This window comes from Acomys minous, assembly GCF_964271855.1.
Source record: "Acomys minous genome assembly, chromosome: 16".
NCBI classification, from domain to species: domain Eukaryota; kingdom Metazoa; phylum Chordata; class Mammalia; order Rodentia; family Muridae; genus Acomys; species Acomys minous.
In genome coordinates this window covers 55347698-55371303 of record NC_140498.1, presented here as the reverse complement: position 1 = coordinate 55371303, position 23606 = coordinate 55347698, and the positions used below count along the sequence as shown (strand labels likewise).

Here is a 23606-nt window from a genome sequence, read left to right as displayed (position 1 = left end):
CAGCCTCTGGGTTTTTAAACCAATGGTAGCAGGAGATACTCCCAGGACACTTCTTGGGCACCTTTGATATGTTTTTCTTCAAAGAACCAGCTTTTGACACCTTTTAGCTTAGGGTTTGCTTTTGAAGTGTCCCTGCAAGGAACTAGCCTTTTAACACATTTGGGCCTGGTGGGTTGTTTTGACAGCAGGGGGTCTGCTCACTTATGCCAGAGCATACAGGGAGGGATCATCTCCTCCATCTGCAGACAATGGGCCTACAAGAGCTTCCAAAGGAACACCTCTGAGGACATCTTGAGTCAGCCATGTTGGGAGTCTTTTAAAAACAAATATTTCACTGGTTCAGCTGGACCCACAGCTCCACATTGTACGAGAAGTGTCAGTTGCTGAGGCCTTTGAGAATACTACCCCGTCTGGGAACCTCTAAAACAAGCCATGACACCTTGAGGTGCAGTTGCCCCACTCACCACTAGATGTCAGGCTTTGCCCTCCTCCCTGTTAGCCACACCCCTCCCATCCCCTCCACCCCTCCCCAAGATTTAGAATGGTTGTGCAGTTTGGGGCGGGTGCGAGCCATCACATTTACAGCTGAGGAAGTGGGGGCCTAGATGCTAATTCAGTGACCAGTGAGTCTGGGGCAATGGCAGGTCTTGACATTCCATTTGGCCATGCATCACTGTCTTAATCTAGTCCTTGCATCCACAATGTGTCCGTGGATGTTTAACAAATGAACACAGGAACAAAACACTTGGCCATAAGGACAGAACCAGGAGAACACTCTAGCTTTCTTCGAAAGCAATCTTATCACAATATTGTCATTCCTTTTTTTTTTTTGTCCCATTTTCATAAAAGATAAGGGGAAATATTTTTAAAGAGTCAAATATGGTGACTTTTAAATTTCTCAGTCTTTGGAGGAATAAGCAAAGGTGTAGTATTGAACGCGTTGGAAGATGTTCATGTTTGGGACAACTGGTGTGGCCTCTGATAGAAGAGGCTGGTCTCTGAGGCCCACCCAAACACAGTATGTCATCAGTGTGTGTCAGCGGGGGTTGGGGGGTGGGGGTGGGGTGGGAGAAAGCTGGGGAAGATGAAGAAGAAGACTTCCGCCTCTTTGGCTCCTAAAAACTAACTCTTATGGACTTTACGTGTTGATCGTTCCCCTAAGGTTCTGATAAAAAAAAAAACCCTACCCCCACCCCCCATTAACAAGCCAACACTCTTGAAGTCAGGCTCACCTCCCAGGCTGCTGGGCAACTAACTACAAGACGTTGGGTGGGATTTCCGTCAACTTTATCAACATAAATAGGCACACCGAGTTTTTCTCAAGACACTTTATTGGCGAAATGTTGATGGTTCTCATGAAGGAAAAAAAAATCAAACAATTAGCTCAAATATCTAAAAGCTATTTGATCAAGAAAGATCTGGAAAGAGTTTTCTCTTACCTAGGTCATCTTTTTGCCTTGTCAAAATTCAGTAGGATTAACACAAGTTGTAGGACCAAGGAAATCAATCAATCTCTCTGCACCCCCCCCTGCCGTGTGTGTGTGTGTGTGTGTGTGTGTGTGTGTGTGTGTGTGTGTCAAATGGGATACATATATACCCTTTACAACATTTTTCTGAATCAACTATAGGATTGTTTGTCAAAAGTCCCTCGAAGGTCTGCTAAGTGCCCTGTGTAATCCCGACCACTGTGTTGAGAGAAGCAGCTTTATAGTTCTATGTTCCCGCTGCTGGGCAATCCTTAAGCTCCTGGCCGCCACTCTGCTCACATGGGAAAGGCTGTTAGGAGGCCTGAGCCATAAAGACAGGACCGGCAGAACAGTAAGCGTCCAGGACTATGCCAGCTCAGGATTAGTCTCTGTCACAACAGAAGTCAAGAGACAGTCAGTGTCGGGTAAGGCTGGACCACGGCATGACTGGAGGAGGTCGGAACCACAGTCCCAGCATCAGTGACCCAAGCCTAAAGAATTGAGCGCTCTCCTCTCTAAGAACCCTGTTTCCCTCTGGAGTTGGGAGACCCAAGCATCCAGCCCATCTGCCTTCTATGCAATGCCTTGACAAGGTTCTGGAAGTCTCTTGTGACCCCTTAGAACCCAATCTCCTCTCTGCGTAAGGGGCTATGCCTATAGAAGACCAGTTGCTCCTCTGGGAAGCACAAAGCTATGCTCTACCCCTCAAAACAGCAGGCACAGTCCAGGCTCCCTGCGTTGTAAGGAATGGAGGTCATTTAAGCAATATCAACGCAATAATTCTGCTTCTAACAGCTAACCGGGCTCTCCAATTTCATTATGTTCTCAAGCATTTACAGTTCAGGTGTGCACTCTTGAATAGTCTCCCATTTGGTAATTATTATTTTTATTTGGTTAGTTCTTTGCTTCTTGAGGGAGGGCAGCTAGGAGATTTGGAACACACACACACACACACACACACACACACACACACATACACACACACACACAATGGGGGGGGGCGCTAGGCCATGCCTCCTTTGATTTCCCTTTTCACACTCAGTGGCGTGATCGTGTATTTACATCTGATTTTCTTTTGAGTTACAACACTTAACTGCGGAGATGATGACCTCCCCATCGGAGTGTGCATCCCTCGAAGCTGAGACCCTAAAAGGCACTGCCAGCTAACAGTTCAGTAAGTCGGCTGGAAAGCAGAGAAGGAGTCTTCAGAGGCAGCCTGCTGACTGTGGGGTGGTGACAGATCCCTGGCCAGAACCAGGTTTTGGAACTTAACAGAGTCACCCTTGGTCTCCTTAAGGATGTCCAGCTCAGCCCCACAACCCGCACATTCCGATGCTTCTAGAATGCTGGATAGCCAGGTTGCCTCCTCCTTCCCTTCCTGGATCGTCCAGCTTGGGTCACTGAGCCACAAGATGAATGCCTTGCAATGTCAGAAAGGACCCGAGGACACTGAAACAAAAACCGCTCTTTGCTGAGGATTCTGGCTCAGCGTTGCTTTCCCAAGGCTTTTGGAAGAGCAAGACGAATGCAGAACACACTGACAGTATAGGATGAGAGGCGGCAGTGGCGGAGACTTGGGGCTTTTGAAAGTGAGGTGGATTTTTGAATGTTAAAAAGAAATTGGTAATTTTCAGTTTTCGAGAACCATGTCCGTTCTTACAGATGCCCCGGCACCACACAATGTCACAATCTTACCAGGAGGTGACGAGCTTCCAGAACCCAGGTGACTGGTTACCTCTGCCAAAATATAAAATGTATGAAAAGGGGGCTGGTGTTATGTTTAATAATTAAGGCAGTAAGATATAATGTAGTGAGGCATAATACGGTACCAGGTAGCAGATATTATGTTGTAGAGCATGAGGCGAGAAGAAAGAAGTACCCGGGAGAGAGAGAGAGAGAGACAGACAGACAGAGACAGAGACAGAGACAGAGACAGGAAGAGTGGGAAGAGAGAAAAAGAGTAAAGGGGTAAGAGAGGGTAGAGAGAGGAAAAGTAAGAGAGAAAGAGAAGAAGAAGGAGGAGGAGGAGGAGGAAGAGGTGGAGGGTCTATTCTTTTGTACGGCCCTGGGCAGGGTCACACCCCCATGGCAGGTAGGCAATGACATCACAAATAGGCGGACTGAAGCAGAATGCTAACAGTTGGGCGTGGTGGCACATGCCTTTAATCCCAGCACTTGGGAGGCAGAGGCAGGTGAATCACTGTGAGTTCAAGGCCAGCCTGGTCTAGGAAGTGAGTCCAGGTCAGTAAAGGCTACACAGAGAAACTCTGTCTCAAAAAAAAAACAAAACAAAACACAAAACAAAAAGTATAAAAACGATGGGTTTATTTGGTAACTGAGGCTCCTGGGAGAGCCTTGGAGAACGAGGCCAGAGGCGAGCAGGATTCTTAAGGATTGTAGGCAAAGGAAGATGGCCTGTCTGACACCTGCTGGCCTTGGGGAGCTGGTGGCTCCAGGTGAGGGGCTTGGGGCAGCCCTCAGGAATGCCAGAAATGTGGAGGACGGAGAGTGGGGTTTACTGAATGGTCGTGTGTGTGTGTGTGTGTGTGTGTGTGTGTGTGTGTGTGTGTGTGTGTGTGTTTGTGAAATTGGAGATGCTAACCAAATACCAGGTAGTCAGGTTTGTGTGACAGGTGCTTTGACCCACTGAGCCATCTTGCCTGCCTTATGATTCATTTAATACAAAAGTCTAAATTATATGTTCCATTTTCTTATGAGCCAGAGTGGACTAAATGACATGTACCATATGATCACGATCAATATGCCAGGGATAGAAGTATCTATCATTATTCAATTTGTGTTGAGTTACCCATTATGCTCTATTTGTATGAAGTCCCAAGTGGACACAGATTTCCTGGCAGAACGAAGGATTACACATGGATTTGTGGTTCGGAGATGGCTTTTTGCTTTTCTTCCTATTGTTTTGAAATTTCTGGTGCCCTGACAGAAAACCACTCAACTAGTTCTAATGTGCTAAACAGACTTAAGGCATTTGACTCAACACTTGGGTTTCTTGGCTCCCAGATATTTAAGATCCTTCTAGCTGAAGAGATAAGTGGAAAAAGATGGACACGCTGCTTATAATGTGGCAGACACCACCATGGTTCTCTGAAAATGCCAGACTTGTTTCTCATGGCGTTTGTCACTCCCCTACACCCCAGATATGAGTGACTCACCTATGCCCACGGGTGACTAAGCAAGGCTGCCCTAGAGTGTATGGTGAGTCGGAAGCCAGGAAATACTGGACTTACCTCTCCAGACAGTGGAGCCATCCCAGGTCATGGTGCCTAAGACCCAGATTCAGGTAACTGATGAAATGCCTCGTCGGTTAAGAGCACCGATTGCTGTTCCAGAGGACCTGGGTTTTGGTTCCCAGCACCAACATGGAGGCTCACAACCACTTATAACTCCATTACAAATGACCTGACACCTTCTTCTGGCCTCTCTGACTACCACACACACACATGAGGCATGTACATACATCCAGGAGGCAAAACACAGGAAAAGTAAATCTAAAGAAAGAGATCAGGGCCACGGTCCTGACTCCATGCACGCAACTGCATGCCAACGTTCGGTTGTCACTTAAAGCCAGCAGACTCATGATGGTAGCAACAGGACCAGGGTGTGGCCTCTTGTTTCTCGTTTATTCCCAGTTATCCTTGGATGAGAATGACTTTGGAATCTTTCTGTTTTCTAGGAGGTTTAAGGCTTTCTACCAATGACCATTCTTTGTTCTGCCTTCCGATCACTTCAGCTTTGTGTCTGCGAATGCCTGTCCACTGTGGTGGCTCTCGCTAGCCGCTGTTTCCCCAACCTTCCCGGTGTATTTACTCTGCTGAGAATGCAGTAACCATCCATCAAATCTCCGCTCTATTGCAGCTGGCTTATCGGGTACCGACATTTTCTATGAAGCAGGATCGCCATTTGCATTTATAGCATCACATAAAGGAAAGCTTCATTCATCGGTGAATTTGTTGTGTTTTCATATTTATTGACATCAATATATTTCATGTTCGCCATCTGGTCTTATTCCATTGCCCAGGATTATTGGACTATTGTGGCATCTACAGAATGACGATTTTTCTATTAGTCCCAACAAATGTACACCATATTTTTATGAGTAAAATAACATGTCTCCTATAAAGTGACAATAAAATCACTCTCAGTGCTGAAGTAGGAGAAGATATTTAATTTGGTCTCAAACTCATAAAATTTGGAAGTACTTTATACGTAGGTATGCACTATCCGTGCTGGTTCTCTGTCAATAGAAACGCTATCTCAACAGTTAATCTTGCAGCACTTATTCAGCACCTTCTGAATGTCTCTATGACACACTCACACACTCAAGCACACACACGTGAATGCAGGCATGTACATACACACACACATATGCACGCACTTGCACACACACACACACACAGAGTTCTGCAGCAGGACAACCCAAGTCTCCACTGCGCACACCTTGTGCAGCGGTCACACAATGCGTGGGTAGGGGTTCCCATCCCACCCCCCAGGGCTAAATTTTATTTCATCACCAGACTTTCTGCCATAGCTTCCCCTGAGCCAGAAATCTCACTGTAGGAAATGACACTCTTAGAAGTGTGACACGGGTGGATCTGCTGTCCTGGGCAGTGGGATCTGCGCTCTTAATTGGTTCTCTGGTGTTACGGCCATCCGATTTCTGACCCTTTTATCCCTGTGTCAGAGCCACCTTCACTTAACAAAGCTGTGTGCATCTTGAGTCATCTTTGAGTTCTGGTTCAAATGCATACACACTTCTGAGGGGGAATACTGTAGCCTGTGTTTTATGGCGTGAGTGTAACACAGTGCAGAAATGTCTCATTTATTTACAACGTGAGATTTATTCCACCATTCAGTTCCAACAGGGATCCGAGGTGGTGCACAGAGATGTTGACTTTGCTCTTATCTGCATGCCTTAAACTGTGATTTATACTGCTTGCTTTGTCTCATCTGTCTACCTGTCTTGGCATTTGGTGATTAATGTCCTTGAGTTGTAGAAAACTTCTACTGAAGACATAAAACATCTCGTTTGTGAGATTTTTTTTTTGGCAAAGCCCAGGGAAAACTGCAAGAGGAAATAATTTGAAGTTGCAAACCAGGCAGCGGAGAGTCAAATGCCTAGTTTAATTTTCAAGAGGAATGCCGATTGGAAGATAAAACCACTTGAAAGATAAAAAACCACTTCTAAAAAGACATTTCCACTAGAAAACTGTAAATGCCTCCTGTGGTGCTCACATGTAAGTGACAATACTTGCTATCCCTTTGAGAGTGGGAAATGCCACTGAGGCAAGAAGGTGCAACGCCTTTATCGTCTCTGTGTGTGCACAATGGCACACTGCAAACCTTAAAGAAAAAAAAAAAGCAAAAAAACAGAGTCAAGCAAATTTGAGATTAGTCAAGAGTGCAATTTTTGGGGGGTATAATCTGTCTATATTTTGTCACATCACAGTGAGAGGAGTGAAATACAGATGACGAGGGAAGAGGAAGGAGGAGAGGGGTTGGCCAGGCTGGAGGGAAGAATAGCTGAAACAGATGTTTGTACTGTGTTTTATTAGGTGGCGCACTGGCCACACATTTAATGGGCTGGCAGCTGGCTGACGGATCATCATCAACAGAATTTGACTGCATGTTTGGTCTCAGTAATGGCAGAATTACGGAGGCCCTGAGGCTGTGTTCACGGTCCGTACAGTCTCTAATCTGTGACATCCTCACTCGTGCCAACATGCTCTTCCCTTCGCCCTAGGTAGTCCTCTGGAAGACAGCCCACCCTATGGAGTGGGGACAGGAGACAGACAGGCCATATCCTGGAAACTAGAGGGGAAGTGAGCCATGTTAGAATGTGGCGACAGGTATGGGCTCCCACCTGCCTGGTAGGGAGCGGTAGCCTTTATCTCCTGGGCAGAGGAGCAGAAAGAGGGGATCCCTCAGAGCCTCACTCTTAGCTCCCATCCCAGCAGTGTCCAGTGGGGGGGGGGCATGCACAGTGACTATGAATCTGAGCCATGGCACTCACTGGGAAGTCATCTTCCTGAGCTTTAGCACACACAAGTAAATCACCATCCCTCCTGAGTGGGCCTGGGGCTTTGGATTTTTAACAACACCAACTCCAAGGTGATTTGGAGGCATCTTAGATCAGACACACACTGGACTCATCTGGAGAATCTCTCCAGTTTCTGTTCCCTGCGTCTATCCCATGGCTCCAAGGTCACTTGAATTTGCCTTACTTTGTCCCTCTGGAGAGAAGTTCCGTCGTCTCCACAAACCCATCTTCATCAGCCTTAAGCTCTGTGTGTGGCTCACTCAGCACATCATGTCTTGGCAGGCACTGTGTGCAGGTGTGGATGGGTCTGGGCCTGGTTCCCATGGAGACAGGAAAACTGTAGTAAGATTGCACTGGGGAATGGTCCAAATGCAACCCTGCCCTGGCTCTCTGCTCATGGGTGACCAGGTGGCATCAAGAGACACCCAGGAGAGGCAACATGAGGCACCCTGCTGCTGGATAAGTGGGTGGCTAAGTATACAACAAGGTGGAGAGCTGAGTCAGTTAGAGATAGAATATTCTGGATGACATCGAGATGGTTATGCAGATGAGGGGAAAAAAAAAGCATGCTGGGCTTGACCAGCATCTGAAAATCTGAAAAATGTCAGAGGCAGAGACAGCCTATTCCTGGGAGAGCACAGTGCACTTCACAATTTCCAGCACTGCTGGGCTTCTGGGGCACTCTGGGGTGCAGGGAGAACTTGCCACCCCAAGAAGCTCCATTGACGTCAAGTCCTAGAAACACAGCCAGTGCCCTGACAGGAGCCAGGTCACTGTGTGAACCCCCGAGTCCCCCTCTTCCCCAGTCCATGTCTCACTGGAATAAAATGTAGCTTGTACTTTCTGGGCCTTAGCCTCCTCATCTGTAAGACGAGTGTTGAACTAGGTCGTCTTACCCATACACCCCAGAGCTAAGTTTCTATGGAAATAAAACAAAAGTAAAACACGGAGACAGGGAAAAAAAGGAAAAAGAACTGCTACGTAAGATAGTTGTAAGGACAGATAGAATTTTGTAAAGAAGAAAAAGGTGTTTAGGGGGAGAAGAAAGTTTGTTGAAGACCAGGTAGGAATGTCCTTAAGCTCATAAGCACACACATGAATACACACACATGCACACACACATGTATAGGTGATACACAAGCACACATGGACAGAAGACACACTTGTACACACATACATGCACATTTGTATACACATGCACTCATGCACAGACATATTTGTACACATAGAAACGCACACGCACACACACACACATGTGCAGATGCACACATATAGACACAGACACACATGCACAGACACATGTTTGCACCCACAGATATATAGACAGAAATACGCATACATGCGGTAATGCAAACACACACACACACACACACACACACACACACACACACACACACGCTCTGCAGCGGGATAGTGTTATCATACCTGTCTCCAGGCTGCCTAGCAACCTATGACATCATCACTTGCCCGCCACTCGGTGTGCCAGGTGCCCAGGATATAAAGGGGCAAACCACCTCATCTCTTGTCTTATTCTCTTGTTCTCTCTTGCTGTCTCTGTCTGTCTGTCTGTCTGTCTTTCTCTGTCTGTCCCTCTCTTTCTCTCTGGGGCGCCCCTCCCCCTTTCCATGTTTCCACAATAATCTCCTCCATATCATATCTATTGCCTGGCATTTTATTTTTTTCAATCCTAACAGCCCAAGTCTCCACCAGGAAGGACTCGGGGAGTGGCCCTGGAGCGAGCTCATATACCGTGGAAGGGTCTCCATGCCCCCAGGGCTAAGCTTCGCTTCATGCCCAGTGGGGTTGCTGTCTGCAAGAAAGGGTAGTGTGTCCCCACTGGAGACCATCTGAGGTCAGGGTTATAAGGTAACTCACTCCACTAGAATACCGTCCAAAGAAAACAGCCCAAAAGAGGCAGGAAGCGAAAAAGATGCCGGCACCAGGCTTGCATTGTTAACTGAAACTTGCAGGAACTATTCAGGGTCCTACAAGAGCTACATTAATCCTTGTGGCAGGCCATGTCCCCAGGGTCATGACTAACTCTCTCAAAACATGACCTACACCACGGTCTCAGCACCGCCCCCTTGGAACCAAGCTTTTAGCACGAGAACCCTAGAATTATCTTCCAATCAGGACAGCCCACAAACGTTCTCCTCAGACAAGCGCTTTTGCTTTTTGCGTTTAGCCCTCCCAAACACCTGGCCACCATCACAGATGTACCTTCCCTCAGAGATTTGTGCCTGTCCATCTTGGGCTTGGAGAGACTTCCGCGTTACCCCTCCCATGGTCCCCAGTAGAACACGGGGGCTTGGTCACCGAATGGCCCGCAACTACAGACCCTCACCCCCATCCTGAGTGGTTTGTTCATTTCCTGTACCCAAGCAGGAGGGCGGCAGATGGGGAAGGCCGCTTCCGTGGTATCGGTTTAGGTTTCTCACCGTGGTGAAGTGGACTGTACTTCCAGACAGGCAATGACCGTGCATCCACACACATTAGTGTGCGGAAGGCAGGACACACTTGCTCTTAGCAAGCTGTGCCAGAGAAAGAGGCTACATGAGGTCCGGAGCGCTTAGTCAGACTGTTCTTGAGAAGGCCTGACCTGCCATGTTTTATTTCTAGTATGAACTAGACTGAACCAAGCTGTTTGTCTCCCACCATCACCACCACCACCACCACCACCATCACCATCACCATCATCACCACCACCACCACCACCACCACCACCACCACCACCACCATCACCTTGCCCAAATCACCAAACTTCCTTCAGCGTTGCCACATCTGCAGTTTATCTGGTTTGCTTTTTAAAATGGTCAAAACTCAGCCGGGCAGTTGTGGCCCGTGCCTATAATCCCAGAATTTGGGAGACAGAAGCAGGCAGATCTCTGTGAGTTGTAGGCCAACCTCGGCTACATAGTGATACATAGTGAATTCTGGGACAGCCAGGACTACATAGTTTTTCTCAAAAATAAACAATGCAAAACAAAAAACAAACAAAACAACAACAAAAAAACCAAAAGAAAAACAACAAACAAACAAACAAAAAACCAAAAGCCAAAACCAAAAGTAAAAAAAAAAAAAAAAAAAAGCTCAGAACTCTATTTTTTTTTTTGTTTTTCCTCGCTTGAAGTTGGTTCTCTTTCCTTACCACGTCTATGTATTACATTTCTTTTTGCTTGTATTTTATGGAATGTTTTTCTCTAGTAAGAAGTTATGATTCATTTATCTTTTTTTTTTTTTTGAGCACTTTCCTCCCACTTAAAGGTTTTGCCAAAAATAATCTATGACATTCCCTCTTCAGCAACTTCCTGTTTTAATAGGCTGTTTTGTTAGCTGTCTTGTGGTATTTGGTTTGTCTGTTCCTTGTCGGCTTCTCCTGGTGCTCTGTGCTTCTAGGAGTGAGAGATGCAGAGATTGGGATTCTGAGCTGCCTGCTTCACTGAGGTACTGAGACAGAGGAGACCCGCCTCACTCAGACAAGCTTGTGGGTGGCTTCAAGGGGGCCTCAGTTCTAGGAAGACACCTGATGCGCTGTTTTGTTTGTTCTCCTATCAGGACTGGGGCGGGCCAGTCCTCCATCCCGGCATTCAAGTTAGGATCCCTCTTCCTGCCCTGTGAGAATTCCAAGTCACCTAGACCTTTATCTCTGAGAGCTCTGACGTCATCGTTTCCGGCTTCCGGTGGCTTGGCCAGAGCTGGCTCACCATTTTGCACGTCCATTCCATTGTTTTGTGTTCCTTTTAGGATCTTATTCCCCTTTCACGGCGGTTTCGCTTGTTTGACCTCAGCGAGTCCGGCCAGAGTGCCACAAGGTGGTCAGAGCTCTGTGGTGACCTATGACAAATCTGTTCCACCTTAGCAAGTTTCACAAGCTTTCACGGTACAGACAGATCATCCCAGAGTTCTGCCTATGAGTGTCCCTGTGGAGGTGGCGAAGAGAAGGAATAACAGTGGCCACTTGCAGCGCTTCGTCATCAGTGATTAAGTCTTACACTGCGGTAACTATAATACAGACCGCCCCGCCCCCCCCACTCCCCTCCCCCTCCCCCGCTCCCGCCCCTGTACCATGCATCCTAGAAGCAGAAATTGTGGCTGATCATAATAGAGCAAAACAAAATTTCTCGTCCGTTCTCCCATCCGAAGAGTTATACTGTGGGTTTGTCGTTTCTAAGGCAAAACTGGGGTTTATTAAGAAAACGTATGTTTTTTTGAATTTTATCTTCATTATCGCTCATTACGTGTTTTTGTGTATCTGAATGTGAGTATGTGAACTTGGAGTGCAGGCGTCCATGGAGGCCAGAAGAGGGTGCGGGATCCCCTGAAGCTGGAGTTAAATGGGGTTGTGAGCCACCTGGTGTTGGCATATAAGCAGCTACCTCTAGGTTGCTTAGCAACCGATGAGCGCTGCTCCCTGAGAGAGCTGTATCCACTCTTAAAGGCCAGTGATCTGTCACTCCTTCAGATTTAAGCAGGAGAGAGAAGGGGAGTAGGCTTAAATTGAATTATTTTGAGGATTAAATCATATACTCAGCTGTGGTGGGTCGAGTGAAAACGGCTCCCATCGGCTCACGTGTTTGAATACTCGGTCCCCCCACCATTGGTGGTGCTGTTTGGGGAGATCTAAGAGGGCGTGGCCTTGCTGGAGGTCGTGTGTCACTGGCTGTGGGCCTTTGAGGTTTCAAAAGCTGAGTCCTGCTCCCTGGCACTTGCACCCTGGTCTCTCTGCCTCCGGCTGAGGTGGACACCCTCACCTGCAGCTCTGGCACTGTGCCTCACGCTTGTATCACACTCGTATGGCAATGGTGCTGGACTCAACCTCCGAAACGCTAAGCAATCCCCCAATTAAATGTTTTATAAGAGTTTATAAATGAAATAACGCCGCTCTAGTGATGCGCAAAGCACCAAGAAGGTAACTTTTGTTTACTCATTTTGAGAACCATAAGCAGACTTGTAGGCGTACTTTTTTTTTCTATTTTATTTGGGTTCTTATATCTACCACCCTTCTCTGCCCCAAGCCCTTCCAACCCCCAACACTAGGCTGGCGAGAAAGAAGGTGAGAGGGGGGAAGGGGAGGAGATCTCTCTAGCCTACTTCCTGTCCATTGGTGGCATCAGGTCCCTTGGGGGCAAGTTTGAACTCTGTGGTCAGGATATTCAATCTCTCCTTCTCTCTTTGGAGATGACCACTTGACAGACCACAAGAGCAGGCAGGAAGCAGCAGGGGGAGCAGTGGCCGCCTCTTCAGAGCCTCCCCAGCCCCTCTCTGGGCTCTGGCATTTATGTTCCCACTGAAGAGTCCCCCAGAATTCCAACCTTAAGCAACCCTCAACTGGCAAAAATCCCACCCTTCCTGGAGCACTAGGCAAATCAGTCAGTGATTTGGACAGTCGGAAGCAGCTCCATATCCCATACCTGGGATTAAAACGAAAACATATTCATGTAATGTTTCTGTTTTAAAAAAAAATTTTTTTGAAAGAACTAAAATGCTCACCACACAGACTCTCAGATGGTGGCCCACTGTGGACCAAAATGAGGATGCTGTGAGGAAGAGAAGGAAGGACACATACGTCATACGTACGTGGCTGAGGGTGGGGGGGGGGGTGGGGGGTGGGGGGGCAGGGAGGGGGAGAATGCTGTACACGTCATCCTAACACAGTCCAAGAGTTAGCACTTATTTAATGAGAAAAAATGTCAGCAGCCACTTTCATTTAAAAAAAATATTTGTATCAGCCCTTTGGAGTCCTCATTTTTAAGTGCAGTCATATTTCAATCGCATTCACTCCTGACTCCTCCCACTCTGCCTTCACATTCCTAACTCTAAACTTAACGCTCTCTCTTATAACATCTTTTAAGCATCCTTTAGAACTTCCTCCCCAAGAAGTCCATAGCTTCTCAGTTAGAGGTGGGGCATCATAAACGCCTTCCCACTCCGTGCTAGACGCGTGTCTCTGGATATGCTGGGGCCTCTGTGCTTGTGAACACATGGCTGCTATGGTGGCCTGCATGGCACTAAGCTGTCTTCATTTTATATAGACTAAAGGTATGGGTGGAAGATTTTTTTTGACATGATGTGCATTTTTTTTTTAAAAAGTGTTCTTGTATTTGGCACTGGATAGGTGGAAGGCAATAACACATTTGAATCGTGCTGAATTTTTACCAGAGAGAATTTATCAGGCACACTCAACTCTTATGTGCTGGGCAGCATCTCAAAGCATCTGCAGGTGTAGGATGCCTTCCTCATCTCCTCACTGCAAGATGCTGACGCTGACATGTTATTAATTAGTCTCATGTACAGAGCTAGAATAAAAAACACCTTTCCTTCGAACTCTCGTCTTCCCCACTGCGCACGGGGGGGGGGGGGGAAGGGGGGGGAATTAAAACGACGCTTTCTGGAATTACAAGTGGACAGTGCCCTCCTCATCTGGAAAGATCTGGAACATTCTTCGGCGCCCTAGATGGACACAAGCTTACTGGGATTGCAGCTGAGCAGACAAGCGGCTGCTTGGTTTTATGTTTCCTTCTAGGGGTGTTTTAAATAAGCTCAGACCTGCTGAAAAAGGAGGCACATGGGCATTTCAGACATTCGAAAGTGAAAGAAGTAAATTCAGAAAGATGGCAGGCGACAGAACCCATTGCAGGGCCAAACCCAAACCACAAACAGAGCAACGCCTAGTGCTTTGGCCAAGCCCAGGCCCGGCTCACTCTTGCTTCAGATGGCTCAGATTTTGTTTTCCTACTTGATCGATTTCTCTACAATCCCACCAGTACCACAGCATTGCCAACACAGAACCAAATCCTCAGGCTGTCCAAACAAGATTAGTAGTAACAGAGGATTAGTAACACTAGTATTAGTATTAGTAGTATATAGCAATATTGTATTATTATATATTATTATGTATAGTATTATATTAGCATTATTAGTATTATTATAACAGAGAGTACTAGTAGAGGAAGCTCATGAGTGTGTCTGTGAGGCGGCTCCTGGGGAGTCCCAGCACGTGGGGCTGCAAAGGGTTGGTGATGCCATCAGATATGCTGGGAGCTACTTGATGCGTGGGACGAAGGGAAAGAAGAGGAAGCCAGCCAGAGTTGCTGCAGCCATGGCAACGCGCCAGACCTCAGCTTCTTTGGGCTCTCCATGGACCGGTGGCTCTCCTGGAGTTCCAGGCTCGCATCCTCACGCTGACACTCACGGCTTCTCAGGCTGAGCGGCTGAGGGGTTCTCCGCCTTCCCAGCACACACCCAGCCATTCCTGTAACACGGACACACTCACAGAAGCTAAATAAATTACTTATAAGCAGAGCCTTTCAAAGGTAAAATTAGAAAAAAAAATATTTCTACCAAGTATAGTTGTTCACTGGCCCTCAGGAGTCTGAGGCAAGAGGGTTATGGACTCAAAGCCAGCCCAAACTACACAGAGAGACATTATTCTATACAGAACTGAAAAAAAAACACCCCAACTTATTTTTCTTAATAAAGCTCAAACGATTCCAAATAGCCAAAGTAATCTTAAGCAAAAAGAGTAAGGTGGAAGATCCATGATACTTGATTTCAAACTATGATACGAAGCCATAATAACAAACTCAGCAGATACATGGGCCAACAGAATAGAATACAGAGGCCAGAAATAAACAAACACACACAGCTATAGTGACTACATTTTGTCAAAGATATCAAAAACACTTATTGGGGAGAAGACAGATTCTCCAACACATAGTGCTGGGGAAATTGGATTCACATGTAGAAAAAAAATGCAACTAGTTTCATGTGTATTGCCCCGTACAAAGTCAATGAAGCATGGGAAATGATGTAATTATGTTACAATCTCAAAAAACAAAATAAATCATTCAAACAATCAATCCAAAACAGGCCCAAGATGTTGAAGTTATTTTTATAAAACAATGTTTGTTTCTCTTAGCTTATTTCTTAACTGGGCTATCACAGAAATAATTGAGACTCTTTTGCAATACAAGGCTTCACAACACAATCTGAGCAGTTTAGGTCTGTTCTTAATTCTCTATGCTGTTTTGTCTTACTCCCAGCAAGCATACTTGCACTTTGTAGAGCTCTTCTTCCTCCTGACCTTCCTTGGACCTCTACCTGTGGCTTAACCCCCTACTTCCTCTTCTAACACCAGCCCCCCACAGGAAGTCCAGCCCTGTTCTCTCCCCTGCTCATCGATTGGCTGTAAGCTGCTTTATTGACATATCAGGGGGACAATTGGGGAGCAGAGTTTACACAACATTTAGGCAGGAAATCAGAATTTAAACTACACAATAACTTTATTCTTACACCAAGACTTTAATATATGATCTGACACCGTAGCACTGGTATAAGAAAATAGAGGGAAAAAGTAGTCCAGATACCAGCATAGGCAAGAACTTCCTGTCTAGGACTCAAATATCAACAGCAAGAATTGACAAACAGGAAATTAAAAAGCATTTTTAAAAGTAAAAGGAACAATTATCAGATTGAAGAGGCAGCTTACAGAACAGGAGAAAATATTTTTCTAGCTATTCATCTTATAGAGAATCAATGTGTATAATAATTATAAAGAATTGAACACTAACAAATCATTTCAATCAATAAAAGCATATCCATACATTTATGAGAACATGTTTCACATCCTTGGCCACAAGGGTAATGAAAATCAAAACCAGATGAGATCTCAGTGAGGGTGATTATTGTTAAGAAAACATGCAAACCCCTAACTGTGGAAGCAAAGAGGGCCCCCTCATATGTTGCTGGTAGGAACATCAACTACTCTGGCCTCTGTGTGAATCGGGAACTTCTGTAGCAGTTATATTTGATGCTGAGAGAAAACACTATGAACAAAACCACCTTGCGGAAGCATTTGTTTTGGTTTATGTTGCGGGAGAGGGAATCGACAGTGGCCAGGAAGTGTAGCAGCTGGCAGGGCTGCAGACGCGGAAAGTCGGGAGGTCACATCTTCAGCCACACAGAGGCGGGGACTAGAATTAAACAAAGGCTTAAAACCTTCAAAGCCTGCCCCCAGTGACGTACTTCCTTTGGCAAGGCTCTGCCTCCTAAAGCAGTGGTTCTCAACCTGTGAGTCGCGACTCGTGGGGATTGTGGGGCACTTGGAGCTAGAGCGACATAGAGATGTGGCCAAACCCTGAAAATCTTCATCTCAAGACTGGCAGGAGTAAGGACCACTCCCTCGCTGTTTTGTGCCTGCATGTCCGGGCGCACAAGTCATATTCCCGCCCGCCCCCCCCCCACCCGCCCCCGCCACAGTTCTAGAAGTAGTCACATAGCCCGGCGCACAGCTGGACGGAACTATGGTGACATAGCCAGCTTCAGTTGTCAGCTTTGACATGCCTGGAAGAGGAGACCTAAACTGAGGAGTTTCTCCACCCAAGTGACCCTGTGGGGCGTTTTTTCTTGATTGATGAGCTATGCAGGAAAGCCCAGCCCAGAGACAGAGGCTGGTGAATCTCTGAGTCCCAGGCTAGCCTGGTCTATAGAGTGAGTTCCAGGACAGCCAGGGCTACTTTTATATTTAATAATTAAAGCAGTAATAGGTAGAAGGTACCAGGCAGCAGATATTATGTTATACAGAGTTTATTAAATGAGCATGGGGGAATGGGTGAGAGAGAGAGAGAGAGAGAGAGAGAGAGAGAGAGAGAGAGAGAGAGAGAGAGAGAGAGAGAGAGAAGAGGGTTTGTACTTTTATACCTTCTCCTATAATTAAAAAAATGAGGACATTGGATTGGGAGCACTTATGGGTAGAGAGAGCCAGCCACATGGAGGTTTGTCCTTTTATATGGCCTGGGTAGGTTCTCACACACACACACACACACACACACACACACACACACACACACACACGAGAGAGAGAGAGAGAGAGAGGGAGAGAGAGAGAGAGACAGACAGACACAGACACAGAGAGACAGAGACAGACAGAAAGAGAGAGACAGAGACAGACACAGATGAACAAAGAGACAGAGAGACAGAGAGAGGAGAGAGAATAAAAATTTAGTTTTGATTTAGAAAATGGTCGTTTATCTGGGCAAATCTGAACATCCGGTTTCACGCCTGTGCACCCTCTCCCCTCAACACTACTAAGTTTCCAAAACCACTTGGATCTAGTAGTATTGGAGGCTTAAAGGATTTACTTACAGCCTAAGGTCTACTGGGATATGACAGCTACAAACGAGTGGCACCAGCCGTAAGGCAGTTCAGCTATTTATCAGACAAGCAGCCTTATAGATGGACTATTTTTTAAGCCAGTGGCGGAATGTTTCCAGCAGTTTGCATGCAGTCTGCATGAGCCCTGGGTTCTGTGCCAGTGAGCGGCCTCTGGCCTTTCCCTTCCTCATAATCTGCCTGCCTTGGATCAGAAAATAAAGACACAAAGACAATCAACTGTCCTGCTCTCTGACTTCGGGACCACCTACTTGCTACCTGCTCATTTGCAAACAGTAGGCAGGGCAACCATCCCCCAAACTTACCCGGTTGAGGCATTTGATACTGTGTTTCCTAAGGTCTCTCACATCTGTTAAAAAGAAAGAAAGCGAGAAGCCAAACAGTAATCATTGGGCTAGCCAAAGAGATTTGAGGTCTTAAGATCCCAAAGATTTCCAAGAGAGTTTAAAACAGAAAAGTGAAGCCAGAGGCTCACCAGACGCCATGGCCTCCCTACCAGATGCATGGCTGCCCTACGAAGTGCCCCCAGCGTGCTAGCCAGACACACTTCCTTCAGCCCTTCTCAGAACCACCACAAATTTTGTTCAATTTGTCTGTATTTTCTGGGTTTGAAAAACTGAGGAGCCTGGCAGGATGTATTCTATCAGAAGTGAACTCTGGACTCAATTTGAAATCCCGTGAAAAAAGAGAAGGATCCATCACATGTATGGCTGCCCTCGTTCTGAGAGCCGTACTCACTCATCTGAAGGCTTGAGTGACTCCTACTCTGCTCTGTAAATGGACCACAGAGTGCTTAATCAGTAAGGATACCCAGAGCAAAGGTCACCAACAGGCATGTGCGTACTACCCGCAGAGACCAGCAGAGGGCATTAAATCCCCCTGGCTCTGGCGTGACAGCCACCCGTGAGTACCTCGAGCCCTTAAATTCTTAGACATCTATCTCCACAGCTCCTTTCAACGTTTTACTGTTTGTTACTCTTCCCTGGTCTGTGAGATAGGGTCTTGCTATGTAGTCCAGGCTGACTTTGTACTTGACAATCCCCCTGTCTCAGTGTCCTGAGTGCTAGGACTGTGGGCGTGAGTCACAACGCTGACTCGCTGACTCCTGAAAGAGAAAGGACAGAGCATCAGTGCGTTTGAACTGTTTGTCCCCGCCCTTCTGGTACTTCCGGAATGCTTGTGGAGTGGGTGGTGGAAAATCAACTTCAGTTTATCAAGTTTGAGGACCAGCGGATGCTTGCGCAGGGGTGCTTCCCGCTACTGCAAAGAGGAGGCACTTGGCATTAAAACACCCCAGCTTGGCTTTCCTGAGCAAGCTGTGCACTGCTTAGCAGGAGAAGGCTTTGATCCAGGCAAGCATTTTTTTTTAAATCATACTTTAAGTATAAGGGAGAGTCTCCTTAAAGAACTCTACCCTTCAAGCTCTTTCTGCCATTTCTAAAGCATTGTATCTCTTAAAAGCAAGCTAAAAATCAGGCTGTGCTGCTCTTGTTCCTACTGGAAATGTCAGTGGTCACTCAGCCTGTCTTCAGAACCTTCCATTTCTCTGCTCCAATTACACCCACAAGCTCCTTAGCCCTGTGGCATTATAGCTAATGGTCTAGGAGACTTCAGCTATTATATCCGAGTGGTCGTCCAGGCTGGAGGAGGATGCTTGCAGTGGGAACTATGGCAACATGTTGCTTTTTTTTTTTTTTTGTACTCTCCTACTCTGCCATCCTTGAGGCAAGCTGTCCTCGGGTGAACCTGCTCATTTGTACTCATGCACCCCAGCCTTGTAGCCTGCCCCACAACTATATCTGTTAGGTGCTCAGTCCTGAAATCCTTAAGTACTAGGCCTTTCTTGTACTGGTTAATCCAGGCACCTCCATCCCTCCAGGACACCCTAGCCTGGGAGGCAGTGGGCCCTTTTTATTCAGTTTCGCATCCCTGATACCTGGAATACAGCCAGGTATAATCTCATAAGAGTGAATTGTTAAAAAAAAAAAAAAGAACTACTAGTGTGAGTCTATTAACCACTCCGAATCCTTTCTTTTTAGTTTGTCGACCTGGATGTGTGTGTTAGTTTCCCTTCCTGTTAGTGTCCCTATACGGGCAGTATGCTGTATAGCTTTGGGCGGGTGAAAAGAAATTATGCACTTTAGTCCCGTGCCAGATACAGAGACGCATCTGCCCCAACTTCAGAGGCGACTGAAGAAAGCGATGCAAGGAAAAAATGAAAACCTTAGGCTTCAATCCACTTTCTGATTTGTTTTTCACTTCAGCGTTTTTTTTTTTAACTGCCTAGAAAACAAAAAAGGAATGAAATCATCTGTTTGAGTTCCTTCCTCTCACTCCCACGGAGCACCACCGGTTTTTAGAGGTTGCTGCTTATCGGTTTGCACCTCCCAGGCATCAGCATCCTCCTCTTTCCCCTCTGCAGCTCAGGCTCAGCAACACCTGTCAGGATCTCAAAACATTCTCTTTTAGAAAGCCTCCTACGCTGCTCAACAAACATGCTTCAAAAAAATTGTTTTTTATTAAGTGGGTCTGTATATGTGCTGGGATTGAGTTTACGTATCCAGTGTAGATAGATGCTGCTTGCTTGTGGACTTCTGAGGTGTCAGATCCTCTGGACCTGGGAGGTAGGGCAGCTGTGAGCCAGTCCTGGTCCTGCCGTAACCTCAGAGAAGTCCAGGGCGATGGAGAGTTTACCAAAATAGGAGGAGTGGAGATTTACAGGTGCTTACCAGGCGGTGACGGGGCGGCATGTAAACAACAGGCAGGCAGTGCCATTAGGGAGAGGTGCAGCCATGCGGCAGAGTTCGGGGCAGCAGAAATTCACCTGTGGCAGCAGGAAACAGGAGAGCAGGACAGTACTTAAAGGAATTTAGACAACGGAATGGTCCTCTGTTTTTCGTAGCTGAGTCACGGGCACCAATTTTATATATAAGAATAAGATAATGGTAGATACAAGATACTGTTATGCGGAGATTACCCAGAGCAGATCGTGAGACCGCCAGGACTCAGTACTGATGTATTACGGGCTCAGAGCTTCGGATCACAATCCTTCCTGACCAGCAGGATAGGAGAGTGATACAGGAGCTTCAGGGGTAATGGGTTTATAAGGAAAAACTGTAATTAGGGGTGGGGAGGGGGGTGGTCACAGGGAAGTAAGGAAAAAACCATAAGCGGGGGTCGTGAGTCTCAGGAATGTCGACCTTCCAGCAGGTTGGGTCCAGGAGGCTGGATCGCCAAGGAAGTTGTTTTATCTCAGGTGTGCAGGTGTCATTCCCAGAACGCAGGAAGAAGGCCACCTATAGGGCAATTTCTGACACAAACCATCAGTAATTGCAGAATATAAATTACATATAGGATATGGCATTAATTTTGCCCCTACAATACCAGATATTATGTTATACAGAGTTTATTAAATGAGCATAGGGGGAGAAGGAAAGGGGGAAGGGGTATCCCAGAGAGACACAGAAAGAGAGAGAGAGAGAGAGAGACAGAGACAGAGACAGAGAGAGAGGAAGTAGAGAGAGAAGAGAAAGAGCAGAGAGAGGGTAATGTGGACAGTTTGTCCTTTTATATGGCCCTGGGCAGGGCCACGCCCCCGGTAGCAGGTAAGCAATGACATCACAAGTAGGCGGAGTAAAGCAGAATGCTAACACCGGAACACTGGGAAAAACACTGCATTGAATTCCATTTCATTTTATTGGCTTCTACAGGGGAAAAATCCCCTTGTGCTGGTTGCTTAATTGTCATGGTGATACTTTGAAAAGTCTGGGAAGGAACGGGCGCCTGGAAGCTCGGCGGGGGGCGGGGGGGTGCGGGGGGGGTGCGGGGAAGGGTCTTACCTATCGTCCCATGAAAGCATCCTCAAACTTCATTGTCAGGGTACACCAGTGAAAGCTACAGTGTCCAATGATAGCACCGAAATAGCTGTGAAAAGACAGACTGGGTAGACAGAAGCTTAGGTAATGTACGGTATTACCGGGGAAATGGATCCATCCTGGGTTCTTAGTCTTGTGAGTAAAAGAATTTTAAAAGGACCCGGAAGGACGCTCAAGGGTGATTTACTAGCATTTGAGAGAAAAACAAGGGGACTGGAAAGCTGTAAATCTCCTCACTGGCCAGGAGGAGGGGGAGATGGAGATGGAGGAGGGGGCGGGGTCTGTCCCACGCCAGCCCACATCGTCTTTTAACTCTGAACCAAGGTTAAGCCATGGATTGATGCTGTGTCTCATTCTGGGAGCCATTGCATTTGCACTGCTCAGATGGCTGGCGCAGGGTCAACACCTCATCTCATGTGTGTTCATTTAATACAAGAGAAATGCCTAGTCAGTTTTCACACAATGACAAGCAAGTCATTCGTTCGATATTTTGCACCTGGAAACCTTGAGAGTTTATAAAGGCAGAAGCCGGGCTCTTGTGAGTTTGCTGTTCTTGGTTTTGACTTTCCTAGTCACGCATTGCCTCCAACTCTCAACCTCATCCGTGCCCGTTAATGGTGCTTCCCTTCACCTTTGAAAGGCAAGTTGTTGTAATATACAATAAAGATACAATAAAGTAAAGCAACAGATCTGGTACAAAGAGGTGTATTGGAGGGAAGAGAAGGGAGGAAAAGTTGGGGCCTGAGAGAGCCATTTGGGTAGGGTGGGGGGAGAGAGAGGACGCAGTGGAGAGGGTAGGAAGAGAGAGAAACCGAAAGAAGGAAGGGAGAGGCGGGGAGAGGGGAGACAGTCCTTTTAGAGGTGACCAGTGCATGCACAGGGAGAGGACATGTGGCGGAGGAGGAAGTTGGAAATGTGTCACATCGTGGTACATTTTCTTTTATGTGCCTCACGGATATCCTCTTTAGAAATGGAGTACATTAAAATGGTTAGTTCATACGAGTTAACATCCTACTTTATTATGCTTTTGAGCAATATTTAAAATCAACCCCCTCTATCACTGGCGAGAGTAAAAGAAATCATTGAAAGTTACTACTTTTGTACTCTTTGATTATCTTGTCAATTTAACCAGCGTTGATGTGCTGTGTTCCAGGGGCTCAGGGCAACTATCCACCAACAAAGAAGCAACGGTTCCTTGTGGCAGGCTGACCGAGTCACGTAGGCAGGGGCACAAAGAAAACAAGGACACAAGGGAACAGCTCTTGATTACAGGTATGACGAAGTCAGCTTACATAAAATTAATATTCATTTTCTAATAATTAATAATAATTACCATGATTGCTGTAGGCTTGCATACGACATATGCATATGGACACACAGGTGCCAAGGTGAGCAAACAGAGGCCTAGAGGCCAGAGAGTAGCTATGGGGCATTGGTCTTTTCTTCCATCTTTACATGGGTGCTGGGTATCACATTCAGGTCTTGCGCAGCATGTGCTTTACCTTCTGAGCCATTCCTCCAGCTCCTAATATAATTTTAAAAAATAAATCTGTATAAGCTGTATAGTCCTAATTCTCAGAAGTGTGAGTACTAACCAACTATGAGCCGTGTAATGCCCAGAAGATTAGTTTGTAAAGGGAGTCAAAGTCTTGTTTTAAGTGAGCACCCAAACTCAGTGTGACACAGAGACCATCCAGTCACAGTGGGAACCTCAGAAAGATGAGTCGATGTGTCCAAGGGTGCCCCACTAATGAAACTGGGTCTCTCTGTTTGGGTCTTCTGACTTCTAAGTTTAACATCCTCATCACTGTGAATTGTTGATGACTATTTTTAAAACTGCATTTTTATGGAAGTAAGTGATGTAAGTCGGCCTTGAGTGACAACATTTGTGACTCATAGTTCAGGCACTGTATTTAATTTGGATTTTATTTATTATCAAGTGTGTGTATGTGTGTGTGTGTACATGCACATGCGTGTGCACATGCATATGCTAGAGCTCACACACTAGAGCAGGTATGTCAAGATGCATGTCAG

At 46.5% G+C, this 23606-nt stretch overlaps 2 long non-coding RNA genes across 3 annotated transcripts; both read left to right on the top strand.

Moving 5' to 3' along the window:
* The first annotated feature begins 3603 nt into the window (after window positions 1–3603).
* On the top strand, window positions 3604–22996 carry LOC311586570. 2 transcript variants are annotated; one of them, XR_014775584.1, is made up of 3 exons: window positions 3604–3707; window positions 5164–5357; window positions 22726–22996. It is a non-coding gene; the product is annotated as an uncharacterized lncRNA (long non-coding RNA). The 2 variants fall into 2 exon arrangements; XR_014775585.1 differs by lacking the exon at window positions 22726–22996 and adding an exon at window positions 6542–6647.
* Window positions 10929–13761, top strand: LOC311587475. The gene is made up of 3 exons (XR_014775878.1): window positions 10929–11525; window positions 13025–13100; window positions 13643–13761. It is a non-coding gene; the product is annotated as an uncharacterized lncRNA (long non-coding RNA).
* Window positions 22997–23606: the final 610 nt, after the last annotated feature.